General features: G+C 41.1%; 1 protein-coding gene across 1 annotated transcript in view; it reads left to right on the top strand.

Moving 5' to 3' along the window:
• Positions 1 to 1,713: 1,713 nt before the first annotated feature.
• LOC136869422 (glucose dehydrogenase [FAD, quinone]) overlaps positions 1,714 to 27,532 on the top strand; it is a 58,111-nt gene continuing 32,292 nt past the window's right edge. Inside the window, exon 1 of the mRNA XM_067144849.2 lies at positions 1,714 to 1,808. The gene's annotated coding sequence lies outside the window, so the exon portion shown is untranslated. The remainder of the gene's footprint in view (positions 1,809 to 27,532) is intronic.

Genomic DNA, 27,532 nt, shown 5'->3' with positions numbered 1-27,532 from the left:
ACAAAATATAACCCTACAATGACAGTTTAAACGGCTATAATACACGTATAAGAATTTCGACCGCGCTGCGAAAGGGAAGGGAGAAGCCATGGCCTTGCGAAAATAGGAAACCATGGAAACCCACCTGCAGGACTGCCCACGGTGCGGCATGAACACACCATTTCTCGAATACAAGCCAAGCAGCTTTCCCCTGTCAACTGATGTCATAGTATGCATCCACAGTATCTCCTGTAGTCGTAGGAGGCTACTAAAAGGGGCCACGAAAGAACTCAAAGTAACCGATAACCCTACAAGCTACAATTTGTGCCTTCCATTTCCATGAATAGTATCTAACTGGCACATTATATATGCCTTTGTTGGCGAGAAGTAGTGTTTACAGTGCACTATGTCTTTTGGTATGGGCTAGAATAAATTTGTTACTTTCATTGACCTGTCTCAGTCTCATCCTGGTCTTTGACAATCTGAAAGCGACTGAGGTATGAGTGATGTTAGTAATACCATTCCTTATGCAGCCAGTCCCTGTTGTGAATGTGTGAAAATATCGCACATAGTACATACATTTCAGTGGGCTTGGTAAACTGATATGTAACAGCAACTTCTGGTTCGTTGAGAAAAACAACGCGAAACTGCCTCACTCCTCATTTCCCTAGCACGCCTCTTCAGTGACGCCTAGGCTATTTATGACAGCTGTTGGCGGCGCTGTGGAGGATCAAACCAGCCTTAAGGCTGAATACCCAACAACAACAGTACCTTACAGCTGGTTTTGTTTGGCAATATTTTGTACCTTTAGAATGGTTAACACCTTCCCTCCCGTTCTTTCCTTTCCACGACTAGCAGCTGGCAATAACAGGATTCTAAGTATACTTGTGTACGTATAGGCCCTGTCCATTATCGCTTAAATGTGACAATAATCGTCCCTGTTCTGCCAAAACGGCGAATGTTACAATGCTCTTCCTATCAATTATTTCCCTTAAGACTGGTCACGCCTTCCAGCCACATATTGATATTCGGTCCATCAGAACAATTTCCGTTGAGTTCATTTTCCTATGTGCGTGTGTAAAGGAAAATGAACCTTACTGTACCATACTGAAGGAATGTATGTTTGCATGACATTTACCCACTCCTAGAGTGTGATGTATTTAAGGTTCATTTTCCTTTACACACGCGCATAGGAAAATGAACTCAACGAAAATTGTTCTGATGGACCGCATATCAATATCTGGCTGGAAGGCGTGACCAGTCGTAAGGGAAATAATGGATAGGAAGAGCATTGTAACATTCGCCGTTTTGGCAGAACAGGGACGAATCATGGATTCCTGTGTATCAACTTCGTAACGCCGTTGGTAAACTCTCAGTATGATCCAACAACGATGGCAAGTGTGAAGAAATGCGATAAAATATCTATCCCACAGCACCTTTCTCCAGTCTCGAGGACTAGATTCAACAGCATCTCCCTCATGCTATGCCAGGTAGAACTGACTGCAGTGATGGTCCGCGGATATGTAACACGACCACCGATAGCTGAATCAATTAAACATGTTAATATCGTGCTAAAAATAGGCAGTCATTAGTTATTGACCTTGACAGTACAAAAGCAGCACGTTGACAGGAATGATGAGGTAAGAATGAATTTCCTCTCGGCTGGCTGACTTGTTTTCGTGAGCTGACTAAAACAAGGTGTTTACTAAAGACAGAACCTAATGTTGTAATATTGCTACGTGAAGATCTGGTGGGAGGTGTATAACGCCATAGGCGGATAGTTCCAATCTGAATTGAATAGGAAGAGGACAGGAGTCTTCTTTTTCAAGGTAAGAGAGTTTTGAAGCTGGGCATGATAATGGACTGTTTAAATCTTTCAATTTACTTCTAATTAAGTACAAAGCCCTATCGGGGCTGCCTAGTCGAGGCTGTAAAGGAGAACTTTTTTTTTGCTAGTTGCTTTACGTCGCACCGACACAGATAGCTCTTACGGCGAAGATAGGGCAGGAAAGGCCTAGGAATGGGAAGGAAGCGGCCGTGGCCTTAATTAAGTTACAGCCCCAGCATTTAACTGGTGTGAAAATGGGAAACCATCTGCCGACAGTGGGGTTCGAACCCACTATCTTCCGGATGTGACCTCACAGCTGCGCGCTCCTAACCGCACGGCCAACTCGCCCGGTGAACTTATTTCATGCGGAAGAAAGTGGGTTCGATTTCCCAACACAAAGACGAAAAATTCAGAAACGAGACTTTGCAAATGACACAAGGGTTCACTCAGTCTGCATCAAGGGCAAAGGCGGTCGGAAATAGAGCTACAACTTTATCCCACTCGGTGCCGAGGTTTTGGGTAGTTCTACTCCTCCAAGGGCATGGTATGTACGGAGATGGCTTCGTTTTATTTATAGAGGACTGTAGTTCATACGTTATACAGATAAGATTAACGTAGACGAACGTGCCGGCAGATTAGCAACAAAAATATATTCTTACGAAGCATTTCTGGAACGGAATGGGGAAATTTGGGTGTCCCAAGAAGATCCCCACTTTGTCCAGGACATTTTGTTATGAAGTTACAGAATCTAAATACAGGATGAGCGTGCTGAAGGACAACAACTAGTAATTAACAATGAAAATGCGCACGAATGTTCAGAAAGTTTATTACTTATTCTTTGTTACACTGACTTACAGACTTTTCGGTTTTCCAGCAAAAATGGGGAAATGCTAGCGTTCGCAGCTCTTGCTGCAGAGTTTACACACATATTGTTAACTAGGCTCGTGGTAGCTCGTTTTCAAAGTTTATGATGCAAGCCTTGTGTAGGAATCCTCGTGATTGCACGCAGCATTGCCTGGTTTGGTCCCGTCCATTCTCAATTTGTCATGGCGTCTGGTGCATAGAAGTCTAGCCGGATTTATTCCCACTTCTCCATTCCCCTCAGGAGTAGTTTTGTAGTTTGAGGCATGGATGGTATTTTTAAACTGAGTCTCAATGCACCCGTGAGGAAACTTTCCTTAACCAAGATATGTGCTAGCCTAGAAGGCGCTAGTTTTGATATATTCCTAATACAGTCGAAACTGTTTATTGCGACATCGTTTTAACGACACATTGGATATAACGGCGAAAGCTAACGCCTCCCGTCTAAACCCTATATAAACACTGTATTTAAAAACCGCTTAGTACGACATCGCTTATTATAACATACAGTATAGAACGACGTATTTTTAATCACATTTTCGGTCTATAACCATGACGAATATAAGACCAAGTGTGAGGACTCAATCATTATAGCATGGTAGTTTGTGGTCCCGCCACTGCAAGCGTTGCAAGCGATTATATCCAACAGGCGCTCAATGTGTCTACGTCCCTATAAAGCAGCTTTAAATGTTGGAGGAAACTGCGAACCTAAACGGGAGACGATCTTGACCTCGTATGTTACCCCGGAACATGGAAATGCACAATAAGACAGTGAAACAATTAGTTGAAACTTCCATTAAGCAAAAAAAAAAAAAAAAAAAAAAAAAAAAAAAAAAAAAAAAAAAAAAAAAAAAAAAAAAAATGTGGTTTAAGGTGCAGTAAATATAGAAGACTGGGAAAGCTCTGTACCTGAATTCGATAGCGCAGTTCGAAACTCTTCGAATGAGAAATGTTTAGTGTACCATTTAGCTGGGTACGTTGTTAATCACTCTTCTAAATTTATTAAGTGTTCGCCCTATGCCCATTCTCTACGTGAGAATACCGTAATCAAAGTAAATTTTCAGCTCTCACCGAAATAAAAGACTATGATTCAAGCAACAATGAAGTGTTTTAACATGTCCTTCCAAAAGTGCATGTGACATTCTTTTCCAGGCCGAGTAAGAAATTAATGGAAAAGTGAACTTAAAATCGATGTGGGCGAAATATGTTTTGACTGTATCGATTCCATAGAAAAAACAATTCAAATGATCCTTCAGGAGCTGGCTGTTGTCTTCAACATGTTATGGACATAATCCCCAGACTTGTTTATCATTATCTGAAGTGTAGATTTTTCTTCAGAACGAAGGAAATGCGGCGAGATTTACAATCTCGAACATCCGCCAAATCCTCAGCAAGCTTTCGAAAGTCCAGCAACCCAAAAATTGACTTGGTAAGTAGAGAATTATCTATAAATTTTAATATGCTGGGAGTTATTTTTCTGTATATGTACACTCCAGTAACCTGTGCTTTCCGCAAAATGTGATGAAGGCCGTAGCTCTTATTTCCATGTATGAATTTTCCCATTGTATCCTACCATGGTATTTTAATTGTAATCTGTCATTGTTTTTTAAAAGACAGTGTATATACTTATCAGTTATGGAGTAATACGTTTCCTCTGGCACTGTGTACTGTGGAGCTTGCTCACTCTAGCGCTGCCTGGCGGGACGCGCTTGAACTCGAGGAGTCCTCGCACTTGTTTTTATATTCGTCATGTTATAACGTCCAGTGTTGATTTTTGTTTGTTACATATTTGGGAATTGCTGACAACAATTTAGAGCTTGTTTACAAACTCATATTTTGAGTAGAGTGCAGATTTCAAATCAGTTTGTCTGTTAAATAGTCAAGGCAAGCATCGCTGTGAGGATGTCGCTAAAGAAAGGGAAGGTGTTTATAATTGAAGAAAAATCACACATAATATGGTGATTACAAAATGGGCAAAACAAACATCAGCATCGCGAAAGAATTGGGTGCGTTTCACTCAACGATTTCTACGAGTTGAAAGGACAAATAGAACATCTCACTTATTAGCCAAGATCGACATTACTGATCATTGTTGTTACTTCTTTACGCACTCATTATCGCATGTTTTTGTGGCGCATTATTGCCGTACATACTGCGTAAATGTTAGAAGAAATGTCCTCTCAGCCCCAGTCCACAATACTGTATTGGAAATAGAGCACTTATGTCACTAATATTTTTTGAAGTTTTAACTTTTCTTTTAATTAACCGTGTAAGTGTGCAGCCTAAAACATACAGATCTTTAGCAACAACAGAAAAAGTCCGGTTTATGCGACTACCACCTATAACGACCGTTAACTGACGGTCCTTTCGGAGTCGTTATAACCGGTTTCAACTGTATTCTTTTCAGGAATTTCGCTTTAACATTTTCCAGGGTGGTTTGTGATAGAACAAATATCACACCCTCGCACTGTTTTCAGAAATAAGATACATTATTGTGATGATTATTATTACTATTATTATTTCATTCGTATATTTATTCCTAATATTTTAAGCTGGAAGGTCTCCATATGTGATATGAGTAATTTGTTTTGTACAAAGGGATGGGAAAACAGTGCTATTTACAACTCGGAAACTTTGTATGAGTCACGTGAAACAGCCCAGAGTCTGTTGATGTTATTGTCTTGGGATCCGGAAGTGGTTCGGGGCGTTGTCTCTGAATGACAAGAGGATCTTCCACTCGTGAATGGAAGGCCAACATCAATCCAGTATCATGAAAGGGTAGAGGGAAGCTGAGGTCTATATACGCATGTGCGACAACACCTTAAAAGTAAGTTTCTGTTGTGCCGATTAGTCGATTTACCATAGGTAACTTATATAACTGCACCATAGTATTTGCAACAGGCTTTTGTTAAGTCGCCAGCCACGCTAGTATGCCATCCCTCAAAATTTTGGGCTGCATTGGCATTCTTTTCGGAAATAAAACAACTTTGAACACCACCACACTCAAGCAACTTTAAAATGCAGTGCTTCTGGGCACTTACTGTCTGCAGTTTGCTGTAAGATATAATGTACATGCAAGAAAATACATTATTGGCTTAAACGAAGGTCGTGAATTCCTGAGTGCCAATTACAGCAATCATTACAATCACATCTTATTACGCTTCTCTGTTTTGTAATCGAGGAAGTACATTTATTTGAATTCTATTGTCTTTCAGGTGGACAACACATTTGATAAAATTATTTCCTGAGACTCAAAATGTCACATTTCAAGATTATATCGTATGAATAAGTAGAAGTCGCCAGTTCTGTCGCTAGTCGCTAAAGCTTAAAATTTAACGATCAGAAGTCGCTGGATTTAGTGACAAAATTGGAAACACTGTGCATCTGTCGTCTGTTGCAGTAATTCTCTTCCTCATGACGGTATCACGTTTTACAATATTGTCATTCACTAAATCAAGTAGTTCATCCAATGAGGAAACTGAAATTGTATGGAACTGAAAGAACTTGTCTATATTTCAGACCATGATATGAAAGGAGTTTTGATAATGTGATGTGAGTCCCTCCAACGTCTCTTGTTACGAAATTTTTCTTTACGAATTTCGTCAACCAAAATAAGTCCCCAATACACCCGATCTGCATAGTGTTCATTTTGAAAGCGAACTGCTCAATATCATCGTTTTAATCGTTCGTGCGGAATAGTCGAGAGCTTTTGATCCGTGTTTAACAGCCGCCTTCAGACGGTCACGTAGCCTATAGTTTGAAAATTGTACGGGCGTTTGCAGGCAGGCGCCCACACACAGGCGTTTGAACAGCTTGCGTAGAATGGGCCTTAATCCACTTGCTAAAATAACCACATTTATTTAGCGTGTGGATTTTTGGATACATGCTGAGAAATATAAATACATTCACCACTACAAACAAACATCTATCTCTTAGATATATCTGATGAAATTCGTGGTTGCCATTAGGAATTCCTCATACTCTCCTACGTAAGCTCTATTTCTGCAGTCTTCCCTAACAGTAGTATAATATACGGGTTCGGCCGCCACCGCCACCTCCGGCTCTCGGAAGAGGCCTCCTCCTCAGCCAGTGGCCTCCTCCTCCTCCTCAGCCAGTGGCCTCCCAGTGGCCACCTCCTCCTCCTCCTCAGCCAGTGGCCTCCCAGTGGCCTCCTCCACCTCAGCCAGAGGCCTCTTCCGGTGCTGCCAACTTAACCTAACTAGCGCGAGATAAACAAAGCCACGTGCTTTTTGACAGACAACAACGCACCGCTAACCTCAGTACTGCCATCTTGACGGGCCTAAACCTCAGTAGTGCCAACTTAACCTCACAAGCGCGAGGTAAACAAAGCCACGTGCTTTTTGACAGCCACGTGCTTTTTGACAGATTTGTAAACAAAGCCACGTGCTTTTTGACAGACAACAACGCATCGCAAACCTCAGTACTACCATCTTGACGGGCCTAAACCCCAGTAGTGCCAACTTAACCTAACTAGCATGAGGTAAACAAAGCCACGTGTTTTTTGACAGCCACGTGCTTTTTGACAGATTTGTAAACAAAGCCACGTGCTTTTTGACAGACAACAACGCATCGCTAACCTCAGTACTGCCATCTTGACGGGAATAAACCTCAGTAGTGCCAACTTAACCTAACTAGCTCGAGATAAACAAAGCCACGTGCTTTTTGACAGCCACATGCTTTTTGACAGCTGCCATCCGCCATCTTTAAACTACAGAGCGCTGTGCTGCCCTCTTGCGTCACCTGTCATCGGCAGTGCTGCCATCTTGGCGGGCCTAAACCTTAGTGCTACCAACTTAACCTCACTAGCTCGAGATAAACAAAGCCACGTGCTTTTTGACAGCCACGTGCTTTTTTGACAGCTGTCATCCACCATCTTTAATCCATAGAGCACAGTGCTGCCCTCTTTAGCTACTTACCTTTGAAATGTGGTGGCGGATAATTTGAAAAATGCTTTTTGACAGCAGCCATCTTGCATCGCAAACCTCAGTGCTGCCCTCTTTAGCTAGATACCTGTGGTAGCAGACAATTCCACGTGACAGCAGCCATCTTTAATCAAGAGAGCACCGTGCTGCCCTCTATGTGGTGGCGGCAAATTGAAAAATAACAAAGCCACGTGTTTTTGACAGCCACGTGCTTTTGACAGATTTGTAAACAAAGCCACATGCTTTTTGACAGACAACACCGCATCGCAAACCTCAGTACTGCCATCTTGACGGGAATAAACCTTAGTGGTACCAACTTAACCTAACTAGCGAGAGGTAAACAAAGCCACGTGCTTTTTGACAGCTGTCATCCGCCATCTTTAAACCACAAAGCACTGTGCTGCCCTCTTTATCGCAGTAGCTGCAAAATTCGTCACCTGTCATCCGCAGTGCTGCCATCTTGACGGGTCTAAACCTTAGTGCTACCAACTTAACCTAACTAGCGTGAGGTAAACAAAGCCACGTGTTTTTTGACAGCTGTCATCCGCCATCTTTAATCTATAGAGATCAGTGCTGCCCTCTTTAGCTACTTACCTTTGAAATGTGGTGGCGGATAATTTGAAAAATGCTTTTTGACAGCAGCCATCTTTGTACACCGTGCTGCCCTCTTTAGCTAGATACCTGTGGTGGCAGACAATTTCACGTGACAGCAGCCATCTTTAATCAAGAGAGCACCGTGCTGCCCTCTATGTGGTGGCGGCAATTTGAAAAATTCTACATTCTCTTGTTTGGAAACAAACCCATGCGCTTTTTTTGACAGCTGCCATCCGCCATCTTTAATCCAGAGAGCACCGTGCTGCCCTCTTTAGCTACTTACCTTTGAAATGTGGTGGCGGCAAATTCCACGTGCTCTTGTTTGGAAACAAAGCCATGTGCTTTCTTGACAGCTGACATCCGCCATCTTTAATCTATAGAGCACAGTGCTGCCCTCTTTATCGTAGTAGATGTAAATTCGTCACAGCTGTCATCCGCAGTGCTGCCATCTTGACGGGCCTAAACCTTAGTGCTACCAACTTAACCTCACTAGCGTGAGATAAACAAATCCACATGCTTTTTTGACAGCTGTCATCCACCATCTTTAATCTATAGAGCACAGTGCTGCCCTCTTTAGCTACTTACCTTTGAGGCGGATAATTTGAAAAATGCTTTTTGATAGCAGCCATCTTTGAGCACCATGCTGCCCTCTTTAGCTAGATACCTGTGGTGGCAGGCAATTCCGCGTGACAGCAGCCATCTTTAATCATGAGAGCACCGTGCTGCCCTCTACGTGGTGGCGGCAATTTGAAAAATTCTACATGCTCTTGTTTGGAAACAAACTCACGTGCTTTTTTCTGACAGCTGTCATCCGCCATCTTGCATCACAAACCTCTGTGCTGCGCTCTTTAGCTAGATACCTTTGAAATGTGGTGGCGGCAATTTGAAAAAAATCTATGTGCTCTTGTTTAGTAAACAAAGCCACGTGCTTTTTTTGACAGCTGTCATCCACCATCTTTAATCAATAGAGCACTGTGCTGCTATCATGCGGGTAATTTCATCACCTGTCATCCGCCATCTTTAATCTACAGAGCACCGTGCTGCTCTCTGTAGTAGCGGGCAATTTGAAAAGTTCTGTTAGCTGTCATCCGCCATCTTTAATCAAGAGAGCACCGTGCTGCCATCTATGTGGTGGCGGCAAATTCCACGTGCTCTTGTTTAGTAAACAAACTCACGCGCTTTTTTGTCAGCTGTCATCCGCCATCTTTGAGCACAGTGCTACACTCTTTAGTTGAAATATGGTGGTGGATAATTTAAAAAGAAAAATTCTACAGCAGCCATCTCTCGACGCTAATTGCACAAGATGGTGGCTATACATGACTCCTTAAAGGTGCTTATGCAAGATGGCCGCTATACATAGACTCCCTTGGGTTGCTTGCGCAAGATGGCGGTTATACATGGCTCCTTTTGAAATATGGTGGCGGATAATTTAAAAAGAAAAATTCTACATCAGCTATCTCTCGACGCTAATTGCACAAGATGGTGGCTATACATGACTCCTTAAAGGTGCTTATGCAAGATAACCGCTATACATAGACTCCCTTGGGATGCTTGCGCAAGATGGCGGTTATACATGGCTCCTTATGAGACGCCCTAGAGATGCTTGCGCAAGATGGCGGTTGCTCTTATGAGGTGGCTTAAGGGTCCTTGCACAAGATGACTAGAGACGCCCTAAGGATGCTTGCGCAAGATGGCGGACACAAGATGGCGGCTATACACAACTCCTTATGAGACGCTTTAAGGGTGCTTGCGCAAGATGGCTGCTGCTCTTAGCTTAGAGGCTAACGTGTCGTGCTAGTTCGATTCATTAAATTTGGGGTTTAAATGCAAAATGTTAAATATCTCGAAAGCAGTGTATCGTAGAGCAAAACGGACAAAATTTTTCTGACCAATGATTTAACAGCTGCTGTTATGCATGCGGTGGAGGGCAATTTGAAATTCTATGTGCTTAATCAACAGAGCACCCTGCTGCCCTCTTTAGCTGAAATGTGGTGGTGGATAATTTGAAAAATTCTTTTGACAGCTATCATCCTTAAACAATGGCGACTATACATAGGCTGTTAAGGCCTTATCATGCTCCTCCTCCTCCTCCTCCTCCTCCTTCTCTACCTCCTCCTCCGCCTCTTATGTCAAGGCATAGCTTTATATCGAACAAGTTTAAACCTGCATCGCGAAGGCAAGCGTGTGCAGCGATAACATTATTGTGCATGTTTAGACTTTCGAAACATAAGAAGAGTAGAATCAAACGCTGTACTAGATACGACATGTGATCAGAACATTGATTGATGCGTTCAGAAAACAAAATAAGTGATCAAGACTAGAATCGAACACTGTACTCAATACATCATGTGTTTAGAATATGTCATGGGATACCCTTGATCAGATTGAAACATAACAAGACTAGAATAGAACACTGTAATCGATGTTGTTAACTTCAACATGTGATCAGAACATTGATTGATGTGTTCAGAACACAAAATAAGTGATCATGACTAGAATTGAACACTGTACTCGATACAACATGTGATCAGAACATTGATCGATGTGTTCAGAACACAAAATAAGTGATCAAGACTAGAATCGAACACTGTACTCAATACAACATGTGTTTAGAACATGTTAGGGGGTACTACAACCTCATCGATCGCTATCAGCAAGAACGCTTGTACTTTGTTAAGTGTAGAAAATTAATCTTTATTGGTAAATGGTTTTATGTTCAGAACAAGGAATGGAACCTAGGGGTTACGTCTTACCTAATAAAATCCCCGAGGTGCGATGAGTTACGTTTTTCGAACTAGTGTTTGGAACACTGAACTTTTCAAGATGGCAAGAGTGAGGTTAGCAATGTTCTGTTGTTGGATTTTAAATTCCGCGCTGTAACATGCATAAGGTGGCAGCCTTGAGGTTTACCGCCGTAAAGATGGCAAGAGTGAGGTTAGCGACGTTCTGTTGTTGGATTTTAAATTCCGCGCTATAACATGCATAAGGTAGCAGCCTTGAGGTTTACCGCCGTAAAGATGGCAGCAGTGCGGTTAGCGATGCTCTATTGTCCTTCAATGTGAGGTTAGGGTCCGTCAAGAAGACAGCTGTCAAAGAAGCACGTGGCTTGGTTTACTAAACAAGAGCACGTGGCTGTGACGTCACGGTCACGTAATCAATCCTTAGCTCGACGTCGTTAAGAGCAGCATTAGGATTAGCTATGTTTAAAAATCTTGGGAACAGAGCAGCAATATGAATAGCCATGTTTCAAAGCGTGTACACATCACCTATCGATTTTACATGCATCGACCCTCGTACTAATCTTCTTCCGCTAGATCGTGCTGCTATCTTAGCATAACTTATACGCATGAACTTACAGTACAAAGAATAGCCATGTTTCAAAGCATGTACACATCACCTATCGATTTTACATGCATCGACTCTCGTACTAAACTTCTTCCGCTAGATCGTGCTGCTATCTTAGCATAACCTATACGCATGACCTTAAAGTACAAAGAATAGCCATGTTTCAAAGCGTGTACACATTACCTATCGATTTTACATGCATCGACTCTCGTACTAAACTTCTTCCGCTAGATTGTGCTGCTATCTTATCATAATTTTATACACATGAACTTACAGTGCAAAGAATAGCCATGTTTCAAAGCGTGTACACATTACCTATCGATTTCACATGCATCAAATATCGCACTAAACTTCATCCACTAGATTCTGCTGCTATCTTAGCATAACTTATACGCATGAACTTAAAGTACAAAGAATAGCCACGTTTCAAAGCGTGTACACATTACTTATCGATTTTGCATGCATCGAATCTCATACTAAACTTCTTCCGCTAGATTGTGCTGCTATCTTAGCATAACCTATACCTATAAATTTAAAGTACAAAGAATAGCCATGTTTCAAAGCGTGTACACATCACCTATCGATTTCGCATTCATCGACTCTCGTACTAAACTTCTTACGTTAGACTGTGCTGCTATCTTAGCCTAACCTATACGCATGAACTTAAAGTACGAAGAATAACCATGTTATAAAGCGTGTACACGTCACCTATCGATTTTGCATGCATCAAATATCGTACTAAACTTCTTGCGCTAGATTGTGCTGCTATCTTAGTATAACTTATACACATGAACTTAAAGTACAAAGAATAGCCATGTTTCAAAGCGTGTACATATTACTTATCGATTTTGCAAGCATCGACTCTCGTACTAAACTTCTTCCTCTAGATTGTGCTGCTACCTTAGCATAACCTATGTGCATGAACTTAAAGTACAAAGAATAACCATGTTTCAAAGCGTGTACACATCACCCTGAACTTCTTCCGCTAGATTGTACTCCTATCGTAGCATAACCTATACGCGCGAACTTAAAGCATAACAAATAACGATGTTTAACAGCGTGTACACATCACCTATTGATTTTGCATGCATCGACTATTTTTTTACCGCCAGAGTGTACAACGATCGCATATGTGTATTGCTAACGTATGTGTATAAAGTTAAAGCACAAAGAATAGCTATGCTCCAAAGCGTGTACACATCACCTATCGATTTTGCATGCATCGACTATCGTACTAAACTTCTACCGCTAGAGTGTACAACGTTCACAATTGTGTGCTGCTACATATGTGCGTGAACTTAAAGCACAAAGAATAGCGTGTACACAACACCAGTCAATTTTGCACGCATTAACTCTTGTACTAAACTTCTTCCACAACAGCGTGCGATCATCGCTTGTGTGTGCTGCAATCTTAACATAACCTATGTGCATGAAGTTAAAGCATAAAGAATACCCAAGTTCAAAGCGTGTACACATCACCTATCGATTTTGCATGCATCGTCTTTCTTACAAAACTTTTTCCACTAGAGCGTGCAACAACCTTATAAGTATGATGCTAACTTAGTATAACTTATACGCATGAACTTAAAGCATAAAGAATACTGATGTATAAAAATCTTGTGAACATAGCAGCAGCAGCAGTAAGAATAGCAATGTTTTAAAAGCATGTACGCATTGAATATCGATTATACACGTATCAACTTCTTCCTCTAGATTGTGCTGCTACCAGTAGTATAATATACGGGTTCGGCCGCCACCGCCACCTCCGGCTCTCGGGAGAGGCCTCCTCCTCAGCCAGTGGCCTCCTCCTCCTCAGCCAGTGGCCTCCCAGTGGCCACCTCCTCCTCCTCCTCAGCCAGTGGCCTCCCAGTGGCCTCCTCCACCTCAGCCAGAGGCCTCTTCCAGTGCTGCCAACTTAACCTAACTAGCGCGAGATAAACAAAGCCACGTGCTTTTTGACAGACAACAACGCACCGCTAACCTCAGTACTGCCATCTTGACGGGCCTAAACCTCAGTAGTGCCAACTTAACCTCACAAGCGCGAGGTAAACAAACCCACGTGTTTTTTGACAGCCACGTGCTTTTTTGACAGACAACAACGCATCGCTAACCTCAGTACTGCCATCTTGACGGACCTAAACCTCAGTAGTGCCAACTTAACCTCACTAGCATGAGGTAAACAAAGCCACGTGTTTTTGACAGCCACGTGCTTTTGACAGATTTGTAAACAAAGCCACATGCTTTTTGACAGACAACACCGCATCGCAAACCTCAGTACTGCCATCTTGACGGGAATAAACCTTAGTGGTACCAATTTAACCTAACTAGCGAGAGGTAAACAAAGCCACGTGCTTTTTGACAGCTGTCATCCGCCATCTTTAAACCACAAAGCACTGTGCTGCCCTCTATATCGCAGTAGCTGTAAAATTCGTCACCTGTCATCGGCAGTGCTGCCATCTTGACGGGTCTAAACCTTAGTGCTACCAACTTAACCTAACTAGCATGAGGTAAACAAAGCCACGTGTTTTTTGACAGCTGTCATCCGCCATCTTTAATCCAGAGAGCACAGTGCTGCCCTCTTTAGCTACTTACCTTTGAAATGTGGTGGCGGATAATTTGAAAAATGCTTTTTTGACAGCAGCCATCTTTGTGCACCGTGCTGCCCTCTTTAGCTAGATACCTGTGGTGACAGACAATTCCACGTGACAGCAGCCATCTTTAATCAAGAGAGCACCGTGCTGCCCTCTATGTGGTGGCGGCAAATTCCACGTGCTCTTGTTTGGAAACAAACTCACATGCTTTTTTTTTGACAGCTGTCATCTGCCATCTTTAATCAACAGAGCACAGTGCTGCACTCTTTAGCTAGATACCTTTGAAATGTGGTGGCGGCAATTTGAAAAATTCTATGTGCTCTTGTTGGGAAACAAAGCCACGTGCTTTTTTGACAGCTGTCATCGGCCATCTTTAATCAATAGAGCACCGTGCTGCCCTCATGCGGGGCAATTTCGTCAGCTGTCATCCGCCATCTTTAATCCAGAGAGAACAGTGCTGCACTCTATGTGGTGGCGGCAAATTCCACGTGCTTTACAAACCCATGTGCTTTTCTGACAGCTGTCATCCGCCATCTTTAATCCAGAGAGAACAGTGCTGCACTCTATGTGGTGGCGGCAAATTCTACGTGCTTTACAAACCTATGCGCTTTTCTGTCATCCACCATCTTTAATCTAGAGAGAACAGTGCTGCACTCTATGTGGTGGCGGTAAATTCCACGTGCTCTTATTTGGAAACAAATTCTACTCGCTCTTCAGCTGTCATCCACCATCTTTAATCAAGAGAGCACCGTGCTGCCCTCTTTGTGGTGGCGGATAATTTGAAAAAATTCTTTTCGACAAGCAGCCATCTTTATTCCAGAGAGAACAGTGCTGCCCTCTTTAGCTACTTACCTTTGAGGCGGTTAATTTGAAAAATTCTTTTCGACAAGCTGCCATCTTTATCCCAGAGAGAACAGTGCTGCCCTCTTTAGCTACTTACCTTTGAGGCGGTTAATTTGAAAAATTCTAGCTGCCATCTTTAATGAAAAGAGCATCGTGGTGCTATCTTGCGAGTAATATTTTACGTCACAGCTGTCATCTACCATCTTGCATTGCTAACCTTAGTGCTGCCCTCTTTAGCTACTTACCTTTGACGAGCTGTCACCCGCCATCTTGCATCGCAAACCTCAGTGCTGCACTCTATGTGGTGGCGGATAATTTGAAAAAATCTTTTTGACAAGCAGCCATCTTTAATCAACAGAGCACCGTGCTGCCATCTTTAGCTACCGCCATCTTACCTCGCTTACCTCGCTGCTGCACTCTATGTGATGGCGGTTAATTCGAACAAGTTTAATCATGCACTGGGGAAGCTAGAGTAAGGACGCGCTGCAGTGATGACGTCATTATGCATGTTTAAACTTGTCCGTTTTCTTAAGAGTAAGTCGATGTAAAGGGATGTGGTAGCGGTAAATTCGAACAAGTTTAAACATGCATTGGGAAAGCTAGAGTAAGCACGTGCTGTTGTGATTACGTCATTGTGCATGTTTAGACCTGATCGTTTTTCTTAAGAGTAAGTCGGTGTAAAGCAATGCAATAAGTACAACATTTTTGAATGCGATCAAATATTTATTTACAAATGTACTACAACAGTGTTCGTTTTTTGCTGCTGACAAGGTTAGTGTGCTTCTTAACAACGTATGCTTCTGAAATGCCTCCTGCAACATTCAAATTAAACAAAGCATTTAGAAATATATTATACTAAGTATGTTATGCTTTACAGAGAAGATCATGTACTTCTTACCTTGCTGTTATTCCTTTTCGGAATCATCATCATCATCATCATCATCATGAAGTACTAGAGAAAGTTCATTCATACACTGTGTACAGTGTTCAATCCTCGGATTTGGTCCATCCCAATCATCATCACCATTTTCTCCTCGATGCTTGTAATGTCGCTCACAAGTTCTGCATAAAGCTACTTCGATTGACATCTTACTGTGTAGAGGAAGGATGTCCCAAAAATTATGTACGTAAGAGGCAGCGTACGTATATCAAAATCCTGGTGGTAAGTATTGAATAAGATGTTTCGGCATCGACGATCTACGTTTATAGAACATCTTAATAGCCTCACTCACTCGTGAAACATAAATAAGATGTTGCGTATGAGCATGCAAACAGCATGCACATTTACAGTTTTGTTCCATAGCGTACGATGTCGAAGCGCACACTAATGAAAATGATAAAGATCTATTCTTATTTATAGTCTCGTAACAATATTCGTTAGCGGATGGTAAGTAACATCACTCATATGAATAATAAGACAATAGGCTGCTGTGTTAGCAGGAATGTTTTCAGATGTTTCAAATTCTAAACGAATATCAACTGGAGATTCTTTTATAGATTCTTCATGATAAGAGCAGTCTATAACTACAATCGGTGCTTTATTTTTAAATTCTTGAGGTGTAAATAGCGGACGATCTTCTTTCTGATAATACGATGATTGAAATTTACAAAACATGTCATAGAGCATCCCAAACTTATTTTTCTCAAAGTTAATGTCGATGTTTTCGTAGGGATACGTAATTCCATTGAGATATAGTCTAACGTGTCTTAATTTGCAGTGATCAAACAGTGAGCTATCTTTTTCGTGATTGAATTTACGATTAGTTTGAAATCCAAAAATAATGTACAAGGGCTTCTCAGTAAAACGTGATGTTTTAACAGCCCAGCTATGCTTGTTTGTAGGTGGTAACACAGGATATTCATGCAGCTCCCAACTTCTAAAACGTATAGGTAATGGTGTATCATTTTCTACAATCTTGAGCAATCGAAGTTTTTCACGATCAGATAAGGTTACATGTGGGATCCGCCACAGTATACGATGCAGTGTTATTTTCGATTCTACAGATGTTTCTACTGCTTTAAGAGAATTGTAATCACTTCGATCACGGATTAGAATAAGCTCTTGTTTTGCGTTGATTATAATACGTGTAAAGTCTTCCGCGAATCCAAAAATATGTTTCAGTGATAACATACCCGTAAAAGTTCCATCCTCATTAATCATCCAGTTGTTAGTAGCTTTTGGACACCATCCAGCCATCCGCAAAAGATTACTTTCTTCATCACAGAAAGAAGGGTAGAGTTTCATTGCACTTGTAATACCAACATTCTTCGTTCGATCTATTTCAACATTATTTACTTCATATCGCGCTTCAGAAAAGAGAAAAGCTAGAGCATGGTTGTTTAGTTGTGAAGTGCTTGGTCCACTTCCATCAGACTTTTCTAATCGTCCTTCAATATAGAGGTAGCTTTCGTGTGGTAAGGTGTAAACATCTTGTTGATTAATAATAAAATGAATTTCATCATTGTTATTTAATCCAAACGTAAAAGGTTGATAGGAATGAAGCTCACTTCGTACTACACCTTCACGACTTTCTACTGTATTCGTAATGTCTAGCATTTCTTCCATTCTGTTGTAGTAGTGTATATCCTAAATCTTGGAGTATCTGCTTATGGGTATCTGTTAACTCGATGAGTCTCTGCACACATGTAGTATGCCTTCGGAATGTACACCGTGTTTTATAGATGGTTTTCATACTGGTTTAAGATGTAGTTTGTAAGCTACGTACGCGTGCTGATCTAAATGAATGAGCTGATTATGTTTATTTACAAGTCTAAGAGTAATGTTGCTAATGTGTTTTACAGACACAGGATGATAAAGAACTACTGCTGGTTTCTCACAAATTGTATATCCACGTTCCTCTGTAACAATAAAGTCGTGCAGGACGTGTGAAGGTTGTAGATTACTATTCAAGTCTGTAATAATATTACAAGTAATGTTCACATTATAATCATCGAAGAGTTTTATAGGTTGATCAGACTCGTAACGTACGTTCGGTAGGAGCTCCCTCGATGAAAATCCAAGCAGTGGTCCAATCGAATCAGGTTGTGATTTGAAGTCAATCTTAAATGATGATTCAATAACACATTTGTGCGTAATGTTGCTTATAGTGATTGAGAACTTGTAATTATGATTACTAAAACTATCTTCCCCAAACTGATCAATTAACGTACTTTCAATATAGTCATGAATATCATCTACTGTATAACTACCTGAGGGTAGTGTTAGCACATACTCATCGTAATAGAACTTGTTTAAACCATCACGCACATTATAGATTTTATTGTAGCTTTCAAACGATACTAGTCCAAGACTATGCGGCTGATAACCAAGTTCGATTGGTGGATTAAAATAGACGGTTGTTTCAGGTCCTTCTCCACGTACAGCAAACGTTCTTTCACTGTTCGTCATCACGCATACACTAATGCACTTTCTCTACTGTCTGGGTTTGATATAAGAACATAAGACATAATCGTCCGCACATGCGTGTATTAAAGTTTTGCACACGGTTTTTATTGTAAACAATGTCTGCACTGCTTCCGAAATAACGTATGAGCTCAAAAGGAGGAGGTAAATCTCCATAGCTGTCAAAATACCATACTTTAGATTTACGTTTTACATAAGCAACGTAATGAGTTCCAGGTCCACGACTGTCGTCCAAGTTAATTACGGCACTTTCACGTTCACGTGGACGTGCTGGTAGTTGATCACGCATATACACTCCTCGAAAATAATGAATTCCTAGTTGTTTAGCAAACGTAAAAACTTCATCATGCGTTAGAGCTCGATATGGCAGTGCATTCAGTAGACGTTTTTTGGAGAAATGTAGATACCAAGCCCTTTCTTGTATGGCGCTAGCTTCATGTTCACACCTTTGCCTCGTAACGCAATTGCCTCCATCGTCTTGTTATGACGTTCACTCTCTTTCAACTGTTGTTTCGCTTCTTCTACAGCTTTGACAGTTCTCGCTACAGCACTAGCACCACCTAGCAATGACCCTAAAGCTGCTAAGCCAGCAAACAGCGCAGGAAGAAATCCTCCTCGTTTTGGTACAGGAATAATTCGCGCACGTTTACTAAATATTGCTCTGCACTTTGGAGAAATTCTCGCTCTTGCTGCGCGTAACGCCTTAGTAATAGCTACACGAGGATTGTATTCCCCTCGAATAGCTTTTTGCGCAGCCTTTATAACATCCTTCCATCCAACAGTTTTTACTTTCTTCTTCTTCTTCATGTCGTTTGGATATCGTTGTTTCACCATGCTGGACACGACTTTACTAGTCAAGAGCAAATCATAAACTAACCGTTGCCTCTTGTTTCGTTTAATATATATATATATTACTATTACGTACTTTATGATTCAGTTATCATGAAGATTATAAAGCAGCAAGACACGCTACCTGTTACCGACATTGTACCACATCTCTTACCTAGTTCTAGTACAACTACAAGAAAACGTCATGGAACGTTGTTTCCTTTTACTGTGCGATGTATTATATCAGGTCCGTCGGGATGCGGTAAAACAAATCTTTTACTCACACTTATTACTTCTGTAAATGGTATACGCTTCGAGAATATTTACGTTTTCGCAAAGTCACTCTATCAGCCGCTATATACTATTCTACAAACTGTAATGCACGATCTAGTTAAAGATGGAATAAGATATTTTAAATTTAATTCACATGAGCAAGTACCATCACCAGACGATGTGCTTCCTAATTCTCTAATGATCTTTGATGATGTCGCAACAGAACAGCAAAACGTTATTCGTGCATTCTTTAGTATGGGTCGACATAAATATGTTGATTGCATCTATTTGTGCCAAACCTATTCTCGTGTGCCCAAGCAGTTGATACGCGACAACGCAAATGTTATTGTGCTTTTTCGGCAAGATGAGCGCAACATGCGACATGTGTATAACGATCATGTTAACACTGATATGACATTCGATGACTTTAAACGTATGTGTGCTAAATGTTGGTCATTACACCGTTACAGCTTTTTAGTTATTGATAAAGAAAGTGATGTACAGCATGGACGATATCGCATGGGTTTCGATCATTTTATATGCATTAACACAGAATTACAGTAACTACTTGATTAAAAACCACCATCATGTTAACATCTAGCAAGGAGATCACAAAACATATCATCCAAGCTCGAAACAATATTCGACGGAAATTTAAAGAGCTTAAACGTATTCAAGCAGACACGGATTTATTTTTAAAAACACAACTAAGTACACCACTCAAAGAAATTTTTAATTCTACTTCATTACCGCAGTCTACTTCAAGTTTTGCTTCTATGCAAACATCATATCATAAAGAGAAGCATGAAGAAGAAAAGCATGAAGAAGATACGGAAGAGAAGAAGCAGGATGTAGATCAAGAAGAGGAAGATAAGGAAGAAGAAGAAGAAGAACTTAATGATGCATCACCATCTAAGCGTGTTGAGTTTTTAACTACAGATGTTATTGCAGAAACACCTACTACATCGACGCAAAATCTACCATCTTTGTCTGAGGTTATGATTACACCAGAATATCGCAATCAGTTTAGAACTTTTATTCAAGATACCTATGGATCTCTCTTTGCACCTTATATAGAAAAACTTTTTACAGGACAAACTGACACTACCTATGGTATTCGCTACGAAGATGACTGTTTCCGGATAGGAAATTCAAATGTTAAGATTAATAGCAACAAACTCATTGTAAAAGGTGTTACCTATAAACCTACGAAAGGACTCTTAGAACTTCTTTTCTCACGAATACCTGACAAGGATATAATTTTACAAGATGATCTTAAAAAGTATAAAGCAATACTTTTTGCTACCGATGCAACACGACGTAATTACAGGAGAACAGAAGCTGTAAATGCGAATAAGAGTTGCAAGTATCGTGAGTTTATTTCTAAGCTGTTTCCGACTGCACGTAGTCTAGACGTTATCTACAAGCCTTTGTTGCCGTATGTGGATGTAAGATACTGGAATGACCCAAACTTACTCGTTGAACGATTACAACTTTTAAGAGCATCGCAAGAGGCTGGTCACACTGGTCACGGATCAGAAATTCTAGAAATAGAAAGAGAACTACGTTATGCCGGTATTATTTTATAATGGCTCGTCAAGAGAAGATCTCACCTGTAAAGGTAAACATCGCACATGAGTTACATAAACCGGCACGTCGCACCTACTGTCGCAGACGCGTTATTACACGAGGAAAAGATGATCTCTGGCAAGCAGACTTAGTAGAAATGATTCCATATGCTTCTAGTAATAAGGGCTATAAGTATCTACTTACTGTTATCGATGTGTACTCAAAGTTTGCTTTTGCACAACCCGTGCGTTCTAAAACAGCAGCTCAAGTTAAAGAAGCATTTAAACATATTGTTGAAGAATCGAAACGCTGCCCAAGGCTTCTTCAAACTGATCAAGGTAAAGAGTTTTACAACAAGGATTTTTCTTCTTACCTCAAGTTACTTGGCATTCAACACTACTCTACGTTCAGTAATCTCAAGGCAAGTGTTGTAGAACGCTTTAATCGTACACTCAAAACAATTATGTGGCGAGAATTTACAGCGCAAGGTTCATATCGTTGGATTGATCTGCTACCTAGACTTTTATCTACCTACAACGATACACCTCATCGCACTATCGGAACAAAGCCACGTCTTGTTACAAAGAATACACCTCGTCTAGATGCTATTCATCTTGTAATCAAAACAGCTGATCCACGTCGCTATCGCTTTAAAGAAGGTGATTTCGTTCGCATCAGCAAACACAAGTCTATCTTTGCAAAAGGATACACACCTAACTGGAGCACTGAAATTTTTCAAATCAGAAGTGTTAAGCTTACTAATCCAGTTACGTATTTACTTCGCGATCTCAGAGGACAGCCTATTGAAGGAGGATTCTACATCGAAGAACTGCAGAAAACAAAATATCCTGATCACTATTTAGTTGAACGTGTTATTCGACGTCGTGGTAATAAACTGTATGTTAAATGGCTTGGTTTTAATAACAGCTTTAATTCATGGATTAATAAAGAGGATGTACTTTAAATCTTATGTGTGTTTTCTTTTAATCCTCTACGTTTCCTTTCTTCTAAGTCACTAGGACATGCTGTAGGATTAAACAACACCTGTAATATGTTTTGACAATTCATATTTATTTTAGACTATATACATACATTTTTATCCTTTGTTCATGTTACGGTCTTTGTCACTCAGTTTTTCGTTTTATTGCACCAACAACGACAAGTGCTGCTATATTCTTCTGAGCAGCTACACATACACACACACAGCATAACTTTACGAAGCAGATTTTAACAGCTACACGACATACTCTATGCAGGCAGCATGTAACTACATGTCAGGTGAACGTGTTCTAGGGCCGCAGGGGATATGAAGCACGAAGAAAAGAAGATCAATCACTCTATTGATGAGTCCACGCCCAACATGCTTCCTCATCTTTCTCCCAGCACGTTTCTTCACCTTTTCCTTGTTTACTCTCTCCACAGCCATGATAAGTGTTTATAAGCGAAGACAACTCGTTAGTTTTAGGTCCGTGATACAGTTTAATTAGTTGACATGTACGGCACTGTCTCACAGAAGGTCTTCTAGCTAAACTCACGTGTTCATGATGTAAACTACACGTTTGAAGCTCTGACAAAACAGGATCTTGAGTCCATTCACGAGGCACCTTATCCCAAATCTTCTCTACAGCATTCGCAGCTACATTGACCAAAAATGCCTTTGGTAATGCATTTAACTCTTCTTCAGTAAAAGTGTTCAGTTTCTTTTTGCATGCATAAAACTTTACGATCGCCTTTTCAACTGCGTTACACTTAGTATCTGTTAGAAATGACATGATGTCTTTACTCTACAAATGTTTCTTTTACACTAAGGTTGTTTCCACACTGCAGTTTACATATGTTGTTCACTTCCCGGCATGCACTGCGACACAACCAATCAAAGAGCATGCATACATGTTGTAAAGACTGTTTAGTTGTTTCTCTACTATGCTCTTTCAGAAGAGTTTTAAATGATGGGCACCCCAATTCATGCATGTCGATAACTTCACACGATGATGGTAGAAAATCACGCAACCATTCTTTCTTTTCACAACCCTTTAAAAGAACAAGATCTGCTCTTGACAAATGTGCATTCATCATTAAAGGTAGAAAACGATAAGGTATTCCTTTTTCTTCCCACTTCAAACCTAAATTGTTTTCAATCCACTGAGTCTGCTTTTTATCTTCATCTGTTTGCAAACAGTAAGGGAACGGTGGACTAAATACTAAACTAACAAGTTTTGGTGCCCACAACACACTGCAATCTAACACAACCACCTCTTTAAACACAAATTTGTTTCCGTTTACTTTAAAGCCTTGCACATCAACTATTAATGTTTTCGTCATGTTTGCACTCCACACTCTATCACTGTTTCCCGAAGACTAAAGCTTTTAGTCAACGAACGGGTTTAAACATGCATGATGACGTCATCACTGCAGCGCGTCCTTACTCTAGCTTCCCCAGTGCATGATTAAACTTGTTCGAATTAACCGCCATCACATAGAGTGCAGCAGCGAGGTAAGCGAGGTAAGATGGCGGTAGCTAAAGATGGCAGCACGGTGCTCTGTTGATTAAAGATGGCTGCTTGTCAAAAAGATTTTTTCAAATTATCCGCCACCACATAGAGTGCAGCACTGAGGTTTGCGATGCAAGATGGCGGGTGACAGCTCGTCAAAGGTAAGTAGCTAAAGAGGGCAGCACTAAGGTTAGCAATGCAAGATGGTAGATGACAGCTGTGACGTAAAATATTACTCGCAAGATAGCACCACGATGCTCTTTTCATTAAAGATGGCAGCTAGAATTTTTCAAATTAACCGCCTCAAAGGTAAGTAGCTAAAGAGGGCAGCACTGTTCTCTCTGGAATAAAGATGGCAGCTTGTCGAAAAGAATTTTTCAAATTAACCGCCTCAAAGGTAAGTAGCTAAAGAGGGCAGCACTGTTCTCTCTGGAATAAAGATGGCTGCTTGTCGAAAAGAATTTTTTCAAATTATCCGCCACCACAAAGAGGGCAGCACGGTGCTCTCTTGATTAAAGATGGTGGATGACAGCTGAAGAGCGAGTAGAATTTGTTTCCAAATAAGAGCACGTGGAATTTACCGCCACCACATAGAGTGCAGCACTGTTCTCTCTAGATTAAAGATGGTGGATGACAGAAAAGCGCATAGGTTTGTAAAGCACGTAGAATTTGCCGCCACCACATAGAGTGCAGCACTGTTCTCTCTGGATTAAAGATGGCGGATGACAGCTGTCAGAAAAGCACATGGGTTTGTAAAGCACGTGGAATTTGCCGCCACCACATAGAGTGCAGCACTGTTCTCTCTGGATTAAAGATGGCGGATGACAGCTGACGAAATTGCCCCGCATGAGGGCAGCACGGTGCTCTATTGATTAAAGATGGCCGATGACAGCTGTCAAAAAAGCACGTGGCTTTGTTTCCCAACAAGAGCACATAGAATTTTTCAAATTGCCGCCACCACATTTCAAAGGTATCTAGCTAAAGAGTGCAGCACTGTGCTCTGTTGATTAAAGATGGCAGATGACAGCTGTCAAAAAAAAAGCATGTGAGTTTGTTTCCAAACAAGAGCACGTGGAATTTGCCGCCACCACATAGAGGGCAGCACGGTGCTCTCTTGATTAAAGATGGCTGCTGTCACGTGGAATTGTCTGTCACCACAGGTATCTAGCTAAAGAGGGCAGCACGGTGCACAAAGATGGCTGCTGTCAAAAAAGCATTTTTCAAATTATCCGCCACCACATTTCAAAGGTAAGTAGCTAAAGAGGGCAGCACTGTGCTCTCTGGATTAAAGATGGCGGATGACAGCTGTCAAAAAACACGTGGCTTTGTTTACCTCATGCTAGTTAGGTTAAGTTGGTAGCACTAAGGTTTAGACCCGTCAAGATGGCAGCACTGCCGATGACAGGTGACGAATTTTACAGCTACTGCGATATAGAGGGCAGCACAGTGCTTTGTGGTTTAAAGATGGCGGATGACAGCTGTCAAAAAGCACGTGGCTTTGTTTACCTCTCGCTAGTTAGGTTAAATTGGTACCACTAAGGTTTATTCCCGTCAAGATGGCAGTACTGAGGTTTGCGATGCGGTGTTGTCTGTCAAAAAGCATGTGGCTTTGTTTACAAATCTGTCAAAAGCACGTGGCTGTCAAAAACACGTGGCTTTGTTTACCTCATGCTAGTGAGGTTAAGTTGGCACTACTGAGGTTTAGGTCCGTCAAGATGGCAGTACTGAGGTTAGCGATGCGTTGTTGTCTGTCAAAAAAGCACGTGGCTGTCAAAAAACACGTGGGTTTGTTTACCTCGCGCTTGTGAGGTTAAGTTGGCACTACTGAGGTTTAGGCCCGTCAAGATGGCAGTACTGAGGTTAGCGGTGCGTTGTTGTCTGTCAAAAAGCACGTGGCTTTGTTTATCTCGCGCTAGTTAGGTTAAGTTGGCAGCACTGGAAGAGGCCTCTGGCTGAGGTGGAGGAGGCCACTGGGAGGCCACTGGCTGAGGAGGAGGAGGCCACTGGCTGAGGAGGAGGCCTCTCCCGAGAGCCGGAGGTGGCGGTGGCGGCCGAACCCGTATATTATACTACTGCTACCTTAGCATAACCTATGTGCATGAACTTAAAGTACAAAGAATAACCATGTTTCAAAGCGTGTACACATCACCCTGAACTTCTTCCGCTAGATTGTACTCCTATCTTAGCATAACCTATAAGCGCGAACTTAAAGCATAACAAATAACGATGTTTAACAGCGTGTACACATCACCTATTGATTTTGCATGCATCGACTATTTTTTTATCGCCAGAGTGTACAACGATCGCATATGTGTATTGCTAACGTATGTGTATAAAGTTAAAGCACAAAGAATAGCTATGCTCCAAAGCATGTACACATCACCTATCGATTTTGCATGCATCGACTATCGTACTAAACTTCTACCGCTAGAGTGTACAACGTTCGCAATTGTGTGCTGCTACCTATGTGCGTGAACTTAAAGCACAAAGAATAGCGTGTACACAACACCAGTCAATTTTGCACGCATTAACTCTTGTACTAAACTTCTTCCACAACAGCGTGCGATCATCGCTTGTGTGTGCTGCAATCTTAACATAACCTATGTGCATGAAGTTAAAGCATAAAGAATACCCAAGTTCAAAGCGTGTACACATCACCTATCGATTTTGCATGCATCGTCTTTCTTACTAAACTTTTTCCACTAGAGCGTGCAACAACCTTATAAGTATGATGCTAACTTAGTATAACTTATACGCATGAACTTAAAGCATAAAGAATACTGATGTATAAAAATCTTGTGAACATAGCAGCAGCAGCAGTAAGAATAGCAATGTTTTAAAAGCATGTACGCATTGAATATCGATTATACACGTATCAACTTCTTCCTCTAGATTGTGCTGCTACCTTAGCATAACCTATGTGCATGAACTTAAAGTACAAAGAATAACCATGTTTCAAAGCGTGTACACATCACCCTGAACTTCTTCCGCTAGATTGTACTCCTATCTTAGCATAACCTATAAGCGCGAACTTAAAGCATAACAAATAACGATGTTTAACAGCGTGTACACATCACCTATTGATTTTGCATGCATCGACTATTTTTTTATCGCCAGAGTGTACAACGATCGCATATGTGTATTGCTAACGTATGTGTATAAAGTTAAAGCACAAAGAATAGCTATGCTCCAAAGCATGTACACATCACCTATCGATTTTGCATGCATCGACTATCGTACTAAACTTCTACCGCTAGAGTGTACAACGTTCGCAATTGTGTGCTGCTACCTATGTGCGTGAACTTAAAGCACAAAGAATAGCGTGTACACAACACCAGTCAATTTTGCACGCATTAACTCTTGTACTAAACTTCTTCCACAACAGCGTGCGATCATCGCTTGTGTGTGCTGCAATCTTAACATAACCTATGTGCATGAAGTTAAAGCATAAAGAATACCCAAGTTCAAAGCGTGTACACATCACCTATCGATTTTGCGTGCATCGACTTTCGTATTAAACTTCTTCAACTAGAGTGTGCGACAACCTTATAAGTATGCTGCTAACTTAGTATAACTTATACACATGAACGTAAAGCATAAAGAATAAAGATGTATAAAAATATTGTGAACATAGCAGCAGCAGGAAGAATAGCAATATTTTAAAACCGTGTACGCATTGCCTATCGATTGTACATGCTTCAACTAGAGTACAAAACTTCTCCCGCTAGAGTGTGCTGCTATCTTAGCATAACCTATGTGCACGGATTTAAAGCACGGTGAATAGTTAAGTTTCAAAGTGTGTACACAACACCTATCGATTTTGCATGCATCAACTCTCGTACTAAACACATCCCGCTAGAATGTACAACGTTCGCATGTGTTCGCTCTGCTACTTTAGCATGACCTATGCGAACGAACTTAAAGCATAAAGAATAGCGATCTTTGAAAATCTTGCGAACATG

The sequence above is a fragment of the Anabrus simplex genome, chromosome 1 (assembly GCF_040414725.1).
Source record: "Anabrus simplex isolate iqAnaSimp1 chromosome 1, ASM4041472v1, whole genome shotgun sequence".
Lineage (NCBI taxonomy): Eukaryota > Metazoa > Arthropoda > Insecta > Orthoptera > Tettigoniidae > Anabrus > Anabrus simplex.
This window is presented reverse-complemented; position numbering and strand designations above follow the sequence as displayed.